The sequence below is a fragment of the Myotis lucifugus genome, unplaced genomic scaffold (assembly GCF_000147115.1).
Source record: "Myotis lucifugus unplaced genomic scaffold, Myoluc2.0 scaffold_117, whole genome shotgun sequence".
NCBI classification, from domain to species: Eukaryota; Metazoa; Chordata; class Mammalia; order Chiroptera; family Vespertilionidae; genus Myotis; species Myotis lucifugus.
This window is the reverse complement of record NW_005871165.1, coordinates 2,823,995-2,836,057: the sequence shown is the minus strand read 5'-3', so window position 1 is coordinate 2,836,057 and position 12,063 is coordinate 2,823,995. Positions and strand designations below refer to the sequence as shown.

The 12,063-nt window shown below is 52.4% G+C and overlaps 1 long non-coding RNA gene across 1 annotated transcript; it reads left to right on the top strand.

Moving 5' to 3' along the window:
* Positions 1–5,180: 5,180 nt before the first annotated feature.
* LOC111826992 lies at positions 5,181–7,916 on the top strand. Its single transcript, XR_002830456.1, has 2 exons — positions 5,181–5,659; positions 6,573–7,916. It is a non-coding gene; the product is annotated as an uncharacterized LOC111826992 (long non-coding RNA).
* The last annotated feature ends 4,147 nt before the right edge of the window (positions 7,917–12,063 follow it).

Sequence of the window (12,063 nt, the reverse complement as noted above, 5' to 3'; positions counted from 1 at the left end):
ACTTATTTTGATGAATGAACTGCAAGGGTTAAGTTTTGTTAGTAATACAGTGAGTTGGCAGATGATTTGCTTCCGTGGCTGACATCTGTGGTTTTGAATATTGCTGTAATACTCTAACATTTCATTCCAAGTCAAACTTTAAGGGAATGAAGAGTGCGATTCGCAACCAGTAGAAAATCAAACCTGAACTGACTTCGGATTTAGCACTGCCTCGCCACCCGCACACCTCACCACCGGCACACCTTGCCACCCGCACACCTCGCCACCCGCACACCTCCCCACCCGCACACCTCCCCACCCGCACACCTCGCCACCCGCACACCTCGCCACCGGCACACCTCGCCACCCGCACACCTCGCCACCCGCACACCACGCCGTGCTGGGGCTGATGCTCCTGCCCAGTCCGCAGCTTGCCTGTCCAGAGGAACGTTGCTGAGGTTTGCACGTTAACCAAGCACTTCCACAGTGATCTCCTCTGTTCACAGTTCTCTGAAATTAGCTGGACAGGCACAGTCCTCACTGTTACAGCCAGGAAACCAAAGCTGCCGGAAGTCTGGGTGGCTGTCAGGGGCGCGGAGCTCGCCAGTGGGGGAGCCAAGACAAGCTCTTGGGCTTTCTGGCTGCTCGTTCCATGTCCTTTCCCATCATCAGTAACAGCCCCACGTCCCAAGCCCCCAAGTCGGTTAAGCGCTGGGTGAGTGACATCGTCCCCTCGGCCCGGTTCTCCACTCAGCAGCTGCCTGGCTTGGAGGGAGAGGGCCCTCCGGTGACAGCTGCTCTTGTCCAGGTGGCCCTCTGAACAAGGCTAGGAGATGTGGCCCCTCAGACCTCCCTCCAGCCCTGCCAACTAACTCCAGACGCGTAGGTTCACATTGAAGACGTCTAGTTTCTCCCAGTTACACCATACGGTCATTTCCCACAGAAGTATGCGCTAGAAGGACACCTCTTCCTCGATTGCCAAGGGGCCAGATGGCACAGCTGCAGCCTGCCCTGCCAGCCAGCAGACTCAGCCCCAGGAACCTGACCTCACCTGGGCCCCAGGAGGGCTGTACTGCTTTCCACTTAAGGTACATCAAGTAAAAGTGCTGCTTAGACACTTTTATGACTAAAGAAAATAACATACTTTGATACTTTGTCTTTTCAGAAGCAAAATGGATAGGTAGAGGGGAGCTTTAAAAATAAAATAAAAATAGCCTGGCCAGTGTGGCTCAGTGGTTGAGTATATACCAGGAGGTCATGGTTCAATTCCCGGTCAGAGCACATGCCCGGGTTGCAGGCTCGATCCCCAGTGTGGTGGGTGCAGGAGGCAGACAATCAATGGTTCTCTCTCATCATTGATGTTTCTCTAGCTCTCCCTTCCTCTCTGAGATCAATTCAAAAAAAATAAAAATAGAATAATAGCATCCCAGGAAATATGACCACAGATTGGAATGACGTTCACGTTTGCAAATACAGATAACGGCCTGCCGCGGGCTGTGATGCCTGTCTGGCCAAACTCTCATTCAAAGAAATTCGTGTGGTGACACCTCCCCACCACTGATGTAAGAGAAATCGCCTCCACCAACATCTCTGAAGGGAAAATGAACAGACAGAAAAGGAGGTGGCGTCCTTTGGGGGCTGCAATTTCAGAAATAAAAGTCATACAGAGATAATGGCAGTTGGTAGGAACGGCAGGACGATTCACTTATTTCTGAGGGAGGTTTGGTCTGTGAGTTACGTTTGATAAAGTTAAATCTAATTGTAGTTATTTTTAATGTGTGCTTTTTTAAAATGACTAAGGAATAAATGGTGAGTTTAACAGCTTTGGTATTTTGAGTGCAAATCATAATAGCTTCAATGTGAAAAAGTAAAAAAAAAAAATGTAACTGTCACTCAATGTTAGAAAATAGCGTAAAATGCAGTTTAATAAATGATCTTTGTATCAAACATTAATTTAAATGGGGTAGTTTTCTGCAAGGAAAAAAATACTGTTTTTACATTTCCAACACTCTTGAATTAAAATAAAAACAACGTGTTTTCTAAGAGCCTGGACGCTGAGTGTCAGGCGAATGACAGGGGACTTTCCCCCGTCAGCCTGGGGTGGGTTTTCTGAAAGTACGGAGGTGGCCGCGTGCCCTGAACCCTGGCTCATTTCAGGCTGCAGCGAAGGGCACGGATAGTATGTTTCCATTGACGTCAGCAGGGTAAGTAATACCCGGCTCTGACATGGCCCGAGTACACGTCTGCCGCAGCAGAACGCTGACAGCGAGCTGACCGCAGCCTGCACACGGACGGGCGGGCGCGGTGGGCCTGGTGCTCCGGACTGACTCAGAGGTAGCCTGGCGAGGGCCGTGCAGCAGGACAAGCCAGCTGCAGGGCAAGGGCTGGGGACAAAGGGCCAGCAAGGCCGCTGCTAACGCACGACGGCAGGTCTCTGATGGGCCTGCAAACGGCCTCAGCTCACACAACCCCAGTGCGCAGGGTACAGGCAAAAACAACAGGCCTGCCAGCAGAGACCGGCCAGAACTTCAGCAGCCATCAGGCCCCTGTCCTGCCCTAGCTGGACGTCACCCGGGGACAGGCACCCGCTCGGTGCCCTCAGGTGCTGGAGGAATCCATCTGCCGAAGCACTTGAGGCCACTCATAGGCTTGCTCAGGACTTGGTTTAGTGCCAGACCCTGAGGGAAAGGCCTGTATTAAGTCCTACTTTCTGACAGCAAATTCAATTGAGATTTGGTTTCACTCAAACCATTCCAGTTGAACCCATGCTATAGAACTGAGACAGTTCCCGAACCAGGGCCATCTGCCGGCTGCGGGAGGAGAGCCAAGCCGTCTCCATGGACGTGTTCTGCTGGCCTAGCGCCGCCTACAGGCGTTCAGCACTGCCCCCCCACGGCTGTTACCCAAGAATTCTGTGAATTTCAAGTGCACTTCTTTTTAAGGAAAGCACTCGATTTCAGAAATGGTGTTTTGCAAACTTTCCCCTTTCCCACCGAATTTCTCCATCATTTCTGTGTTGCCAAAAGCAACCCCAGTGCGCAGGGTACAGGCAAAAACAACAGGCCTGCCAGCAGAGACCGGCCAGAACTTCAGCAGCCATCAGGCCCCGGCCTGCCCTGCCCCAGAACCATACTGCAGTTCCATGGCCTCCAAGAGCCGGAAGCTCGCGCAGAGTCGGGAGGGGCTGGGCTGGAGGCCCCGAGCTGACGGTGCCCACACGTCCGAAGGGAGGCAGCACCAGTGCCCCCCTGAGCCAGGCAGGTAGCAGCAGGGGCCCAGCTTCTGTTGTTGGCCATCTGCTCTTCTCTACCTCATTAGGGTTTTCACGTGTGTGTGTTTTATTGTTTTGTTTTTTTTCTAATATGTTTTATTGATTTCAGAGAGGAAGGGAGAGGGAGAAAGAGATAGAAACATCAATGATGAGAGAGAATCATGGATCGTCTGCCTCCTGCACGCCCCTACTGGGGATTGAGCCCACAACCCAGGCATGTGCCCTTGACCAGAATTGAACCCAGGACCCTTCAGTCCACAGGCCAACACTCTATCCACTGAGCCAAACGAGCTAGGCACATGGTTTTTTTTTGTTTGTTTGTTCGTTTTTATTGATTTAGTGAGAGAGAGAGAGGGAGGGGGGGACGGGAAAGAAACATCGCTTTGTTGTTCCACTTATTTCTGCACTCATTGGTTGCTCCTTGTATCTGCCTGACCAGGGATTGAACCCACAACCTTGGAGTATTGGGATAATGCTCTAACCAACTGACCTACCCGGCCAGGACACACCCTGAGTTCTTAAACTGCGGTTTCACAGATCCCCTTGATACGCTGGTGGAAGCTTGGGCCCCTCTTCCCAAGTAACAGGCATATAGACACATCTTTGGACGGGTATTCTCAGGGGAGGAGCTGATTCCTGCACCCATCAGGCCCATTCGTGGACCCCAAGTTATGGTGTTTTCAACCCCTGACTTAGAAGAACATCAGTGTCTCCGCCTGCAGCCCCGAACCCTTTTCAGTTACTGGGTTCTTGACGGGCCCTCCCTGCTGAGTATGCCAACCCTCCCCGGGGACCCAGGTGAGGGAGGGAGGACCCTGCTCTGCCTGCAGCCCCAGGACACCGTGGAGGAAGTCCTGAGCTTTGTGCACGGAATCCTCGGTGCCACGTGGCTACCAAATCTGTCACCTGCACAGGATGAGCTGCTCTGCCCTTCCTGTTGCAGCCCCAGCCAACCAGCACTTTACAGCAGTGACCAGGCTGAGCAGCTCTGAAGGACGGGGGTGGGGGTGGGGGGTGGAGATACTGTGCAGGCTCATACTTGGCCATGACCCTTGGGAGACCGATGTGGGTCATAACTGAAGTGAAGGCACTGGCCCCTCATCTCAGACACTAGCCATCCCGGCACATCTGCCCACACCCAGATGGGAAGCTACAACCACAAATCACTGAGGCCAACCTCGAAAGCCAGGCCAGGCAGTGGGGAGCTTGCTACCTGCCCCCAGCCATTCAGCTCCAGCTCCTCCTGCCACTATGTTCCAGCCCACCATGCAACTGAACTGGACCTGTAGCTGCAGATCCCCCTCGGGAGTGTTAACACCTCCTTTTGTCCAGTTTCCAGGGGCCTTTCCTAGGCACGCCTGACCCAGAGCGGGTCTGAATCGGCAGTCCGAAGCCTGGGCAGAGGGGGTGCGGGGCTGAGCCACCAAGCAAGGCGCCAGGACAGGGGAAGGGAGGAGGACGCAGCACCACGGGAAGCAGCTCCCCTGCGGCTGTCTCCCAAGAGCTGGTCTGGCAGAACCTCAGAAAACACGGGCCCAGAAGGGAGGCACTGGGGGGCCAGCCTCTCAGAGGGAGGAGTGAGTTGCTCAACGCACCAGGCAGGCTTTGACAGTTTCTGACTCGATCTCCCTAATTCCCCAGAGAAAAAGAGGGAATGATGGGCCAGAGATGCCCAGAGGAGGCCTGAGAACTCAGGAGTCAGTCCTTGACCACGTCAGGGCCACCAGCAGCTGGGGAGTGGGATGCAGCTGAGCTGAGGAAGGGCCCAGGCCTCCCTTGGCAGCGCAGCGTGCGAGGACCCTGGGTTCCCAGCCTTGGCCCACTCCAGTCTGGGACCGCGAGATCTGCCCTCTGGTCCCTGTGCCAGCGAAGCGAGGGCAGGTGGAGGGGCCCCAGGAAGGAAAGGGCTCGGCCAGGAGGGCCTGTGCAGGAACGAGGCTGAGAACTGGGCCCCGCTTCCCCAGCGCAGCCCCTGGAGCAGCCACCTGGCCAGAAAGGCCCTCCAGGCAGGGTGGTGCCTACCCCTTCTCTGCCAGGGACAGGCCTAGGCAGTGAGGAACCTCTGAGTCCTCAGCCTCTGGCACCTCTCCCAGCCCTGCCCCTGACCTGGGCAAATCACTGCAAAGGCTCGCTGTCCCCCCAGTAACTTGGAAACAGCCTGGCTGACTTCATCCCCGGTTTACTCTACGGTTCAATGCAGCTGGCATAACACGCCTCGAACCAGCACCGTGATGCTCACAGCATCACTCCTGCTGCCCTGCTGTCATGTAACCGTAATTGCTCCAACCCCAGACAGAGAGATGCTGCTTGGCGCCTGGGATCTCCTCCCTCGTGAAGAACGGCTGTCCTATCCTGAGCCCAGCTCCAGATTAAGAACCAAGAACTTTGCCTGAGATTTCTTCATTTTCGGTGACGCGTTCTGGGCAGCAATAGCCATGGGCACCTAGAAAGAGGCCTTTTTCACGAGTCCCCAACTTTTAGGCCAAGCTCCTGGGTGAGGGGTGAGAGGGCCTGGGGGGTTTCTCTGCCCGGGGAGTGGAGGCTGGAGCCTGAGGGCACTGCTCCAGCTGCCATGACGCTCACCCTGACCTCCCTGGGCTCTGATCCGTTGTCAGGCCTCCGTTCGCTTGGACTCAGGCCTCGTTAGTCTTTCTGGGTTCAGAGAACTGATCCTCTGGCCCTGCCACAGCCAAGCTGCTTAGAATTGCCCTGGAGACCCTCGGGCAGCACCTGGCCCCCCACCTGCTCTCAAGAGAGACAAGGAAAGGACAAGCAGTTGCTCCTCCCCCACAAAGCTGGTTCCAGCAGAATGGCCCCCTCCCGCCCGCCCTCCCCACAAGGCTGCTGGAGCCGCCTGGCTCTGAGCGCTAGCCTAGAGCACGGAGGACAGACAGATGCCAGGAGGCAGAGGCCAGAGGTCCCATGGGCCCCAGAGATTTTCTGAGTTTGGGGGAAATGAGGAAAACTGGAAAAATCAGAAGTAGAAACAAGGGTAGAAAGAGCAAGGTGTGCAGAAGGTGAGAGCTCCGTGGAGTCGGATGCAGGGCCCGGCCAGCCAGTGTCTGTGCGGGACACTGTCCCGACGGAGAAGAGGAGGAGGCGGACTCAGACGTGGACCTGTGCCCATTATTTATGGGCGCGTCACTTGAGTTCCGTCTCCAAACCTGGGCTCGGCCTGGAGACTGAATGTCCCTCACAGCTGCTCCTTCCTGCAATAACAAGACTGACATCACTGTTGCCAGGGAAATGGTGTTTTGATTAAAATCATGTGACAGCTATTTCGTGATTCAATAAACAAATTGTCTGTTAACCCTCCTGACAGAGCCCCCCAGCAGCTGTCATCAGGGAGCAGCCTGCAGACTGTCCAGGGCAGTCCCACCTGGCCTGGCAGGACAGACCAGGTGTGCGAGGTGGCCGGTGCCCCTGCAGGTCCTGCCAGGGGACACGTGCCACGTCAGAGCACAGACGGCTCCACAGACATGGAGGCCCAGTCTCCGAGGGACCAAAGAGGCACCTTTCACCAAAAAGAACTGGCTCCCGCCCCCTCGGGCCATTCACTCTTGGACCAAGAGGCAGGCCCGAGCCCTGGGAGGAGGACTGGCTCCCACATGAGCCCAAAGCCAGCCAGGAACTGGGGAGAGTTGCTAGGGTTCTGAGCAGCCAGCGTTCACTCTGACCCCATTTGGGCAGTTGGGCGAGTTTGCTGTGCACCCCGGACAGTGAGTGAGGGGTTAAGAACAATTTCTGTTTGTAATTGGATGACTTCCTGGGATCACTCACTTGGCCGCTGGCCCCTGACATGCAGGGCCGTGCCTGGCAACAGCTAACACCCTCTCTGTCTCACCCCGAGTCATTTTCCTTAAATGAAACAAGTGCAGGGAAGGCTCCCTGCATGACGGAGCAGGGCCTTCTGGGCTGAATGAACTGCACACTCATTGGCCTCATGCTGCTGGGCCTGCCCATCCCCTCCCTCCCCACTCCCCCACCCCCAGTGGACAGGACGGGGTTGGGGGAGGGTCTGGGTGTTGCACATGTTCACAACCACCTGACAACTGGCGCTGACAGCACCTATGCCTGGAGTTGTGAGAATTAGGTGGGATTGTGCCAAGCGCTTGACAAGGTGCCTGCACACAGTTTGGAGGCTCGGGCATGGCCGCTAATACTCTTTCTGCAGCTTGTGGCTCTCACAGGGCCACCTACAGGCCTGAGCAAGCCTGCCGGGGAGGGGTCGCCTCCGCCAGTCCATGCTCAGATCAGGGGCGGACCACACATTTAATGACATGGCCAGCTGACCCTGCATTTGTAGGAAAACCTAACTCCTTGTTTAAGTCTGTGGTTTAGACCTAAAAACTATTATTCCTGCTCCTTCCACCAGTGTGTCTTCCCCAAGGCCAACTCCGTGAAACTGAAAAAGGCTGACCCCCTCAGGCACCTGTCGGCCAGGGGCTGGCTGCAGCTGTGAGCGGGTCACCCCAGCACTTCCTCCGTGGCAGGGCCGCTGCAAGGGCAGCCCGGGCTGCCCCGCTCGGACGCCTGGCCCTGGCCCTGGACGGCGGTGCGCAGCACCACAGAACCGGGACACTCCAGATGCAACACAGTTCAGAGCCTGGACCACAGGAGGAAGTGCTCATGGCCCCGTTTGCATAAAATAAAGCCATGGAGATTTGGAAGGCAAACTTTTTGAGGTTAAAATCGCCACCAAGTGAACCCACTGGAGTGGGTGTGAGATGCCAGTCATCTTCCACATCAACTAAGTGCTTCCTGGCTTACGCGCAGGGCAGCGGGCCCTCCGTGCCGCTTTCTGAACCTGCCTGTGTCTTACCTGCTCGCCTAACCAGCAGCCCAGGGCAGTGGCCGCACCGAGTTTAATTGCTGAACACCTTCTCCAGGGGGCATCACAGGGGCTTGTCACACATTCCCATGTTACACAGGAAATGGACAGGATGGTGTTTACCTTGAGTGGAAATGACTACCCCAGAGGAACTGTAGCAAATAAGAACTGTATTCTGTGAGGTAAGTGGGAGTAGCCCATCTCCATAAGCAACTCGACCAAACACCCCTCTGGCCTCTGCATGGGTCTCGCTGGTGCTGGCCAGGGTGGGGAGGGAAGCCACCGGAGTGAGCTGAGTCCACTCCATCCCTCAGAAAGCACGCCCAGAACAAAGGACAAGAAACAGGGCAGCGGGCTTAAAACACAGGGGAGGCAAAAGTAGATTTATAGTCATGAGTACATGAAACCCGGTTTATTCTTGTAGTATTAATTACTAGAGGCCCAGTGCACAAAATGTGTGTTGGCGGGGGGGGGGGGGGGGGGAAGGGGGGGGGCCCTGACCAATTGCATCGACCCACCTTGGCTGGCCTAGCGCCAGTGCATGTCATAGCGTGGTCCTCCGGAAGGTCGTCTGGAAGGTCGTTCTGCTGTTGGTCGATTTGCATATTACACTTATATTATTATAGATGGTATTATTTTCCATACAAACAGCTGTACACCTACTCTTGCCCCACCCTGTATACTCTCTTGGCCCTAAAAACGTTGCTGTCCTCCAGGACGGAGTTCCCCCCTGCCTGCTGTAGCAGCAGGCCACGCCGACTGTCTTCCACCCACACTTCCACCCACACCTCCACCCACACCTAAGTCCCTGGGAGGGGAGGCCTCAGGCCCAGCGTGTCTGTGCGCTTGCCTCTTGGTGTCCTCTCCAGGCCCTCTGGGTCGCAGGAGGTCCTCGTCAGCCCAGGGGCGCTGGGCTCTCCACAGTCCACGGGAAAATCTAGCTTCCTCAGCCCGTGGGCCACCACTAGTGACAGACGGCTGCACAGAAACTGTCCCGAACTGTCCCTGGGCGGGCATGTCCCAGCCAGGATGCCCTCCGTGGCTCAGGTGTGGCAGTGGGGCGGCGGGGTGACCCCAGGACCTCACTGAAGGTGCTTTTCCTCCAGAGCGGCACAAAGAGCCACCCATCAGCCTCATGGTAGCAGGGGATGCTCCCCACTCGGTACTGCCGGCCTACAGAGCCCCAACCAGACAAGTGCTGGCTGCATCCAGGACTGAGAGCACCGGTCAGAAAGCTCTGCAGAAAGCAGCAGCTTGGCTTTCCTACCTAACGAGGAACTAACTCCCCATCCTCCACATTTCCCTCAACTGAACATTGTGTCATTTCCTGGACACAGCAGGCTCATGGGGAGGATAGAGGGGCTATTTTGGGTACAAAGAAAGGATTGGAGACACGTGAGTGAACAGGAGAGAGGCGCAAGGAACTGGCTGGAAACAGGAGAATCCGAGGGAACGATTACTTAGGAGCAGACCAGGCCCTAGACCTGCTAACAAGGTAGCTCCTCTCGCTCGTGTCACACCCAAGCAGCCACCAGGAGGCTGTAAGCCAGGAGCTTCAAAATGAAAACAGGTCAGAGGAACTGAAGTCAAAGGCAAAAGGGTAGGACAAGCACCCAGCTTGTGGCTACGGCCCTGCCATCTCTGTGGGGAGGGTACCACGTGACTTCCACAGGAAATCACCAACATAGCGGTCACAATCGCAAGAAGAGCATTGCCATAGCTACGACGGGGTCCAGATGACATTCTTCTTCCCCTAGAGGTCCATGCACTATCTTGAATGCTTAGGACAGCTGAGGTTAGCATGCTGCCTATTGTGAATCAGGACAAGTTGTCCAGCAGAGACCCCAAGACCATGCATCACAGTGGTCAAGCTGTGGTCGTTCCATGAGCTGATGGCTATGTCAACAAGGCCTTGTCAGAAATCACACATGAACCAGCTTATTCTTATGAAACACCATGCATCTTCAGGTTCATACCCACTTGGCAGCAGAGAATTAAGGTCTGGTCTCTCAAATCTCTGAGGAGTAAACCCCACACAAATGGGAAAGAAACACTGAAGTGAATTCCATTGTTGAGGAGACATTTTTAGGTTTGTATGTTTGTCTCTGCTTCCCTTTCCTAATCGACCAAACAACTGATATGAACTGCCTGGGATGAAAAAATAACAGCAATCTATGTGAGAGGTGATTGCACCAATCCAAATGGAACTGTTGCCTAAGATAGGGGATGGAGAAGGGTCACATAAAGCTAATTTCTTAAGAGCAGTAAGGTCCTTTCCTTTGTGAATGGGAGAATGAGATGCAGTCTGGTACCTTTGATGACTTGTTCCACGAACACAACACATCAGAGGACAGATTTTAAAAATTCATTGAACACATTTTTATTGAGTACCTACTATGTACACCAGATACTGATCTGGGTGCTGGTGATATAGCAGACAAAAATCCCTGCCCTTACTGAGCTCCTGGAGCTTACATTATAGTGACAGCAAGATAACCTGTGGAGAAAATAACCAAGTTAGCAAAAAAAAAAAAAAAAGATGACTCCTCTGAGCAGTAACAAAAGGGATTGACTCCCTACCATTTAAGGCAGAAAGACACAGTGAAGTCCCTAAGAAGTCATCTAAAAAGGCAGCGCCCTGCTGAGCTCCCTGACCCATGTCTGAAAAAGTAAAGGGTTCCTTTGCCATAGTCTTGGGGTAGAAGGTCAATGCACAGGACCCCCAGGGGGCACACAAGGGCATTTAAAAGTCTATCCCAAAACCAAGGACATTTCCAACCAACCAGTATTTCCAACCAAAGAATAAAGCAATGGTTGTACAAATTTGTTTCAAGAACGAAGACAACAGCCTCTGAAAAATGAAATTCAATGAAGAATAAACATAACCTACAGGTAATAATAATAATAAAAAAAGAACCATGAAACTAAAATTAAGATGTTTACAGCATAATAGTTTAAGATATAAAATGAGACTGTATAAAAGATTTTTGCTTAGGGAAAATATTTAATTCTTAGCCCCAAAAGTAATAAAATATAAAGTTACTATAAGGTAATTTGACAATTTTAAATGCAGGCAATTTCTGATTCAAAATGTTGTTTTTCTACGGTAAGACAAACTTGAAAGTAATTCGCTCAAACTTGGTTTTCAAAAAACAGAATAGGGTGCACTGGGTTTAAAAGAGGTCGTGAATAAAAGAATTCCAAAACCAAAATGGAACAAGCAAACTACCTAGCAAGATGCACTGAGAAAAATAAACTACAATAAAACCTCATTAACATTCATTAGGGACAAGGTGAGTTTGAACAGGTGACAATGTAAATAAATTTACATGGAAATATATTTAAATTCTCCATGAAATACAAATGTATATATTTCAGGGATAAAGACTAAATTGAATATATCTGAAAAAAAAAAAAAAGTGGGGGCTCATAAAAATCCTCATGAAAAGTATTTTAATGTAATTGAAAAGTGATTAGTAATTGGTGTACTAACTGGCAAAAGGGTACTTTTTAAAGAGAGCTTCAAAATAGTTTTAGTTTGGGTCCAATAGGCTTCCCTACAAACTATTAATTTGCTCCAGGAAACCCTTCCTTCAGCTTAACTAGTTATCTTAAGTTCCAGGAAAAATTAATGAGGTTTTACTGTAAAAGCAGAAAAACAAAGTTTTCAAATGATGATTCCAGCATCATCCATACCAAAAAAGTAATGAAATTTAGTTTGGAAAGCCAAAGCAAGGACCAGATGTTAACACAGCTGGAAGCAGAATGAGGTTAAGCGCAGGAAATCCTCACAGTATTATACCAGTCATTCCTTTTCTCATTAGAATTACAAAATTGCAATCTTACAATGACATGGTAGAACTACTGCTTATTCGAAGGCACTAAATTTTAAGTTTCTCAGCAAGGAGAGAGAGAAGTATTTTGAACACAGTGGTATAAGCTGTGGAAATTCAGTTCGGATTTAACATTACACATTAGCAGC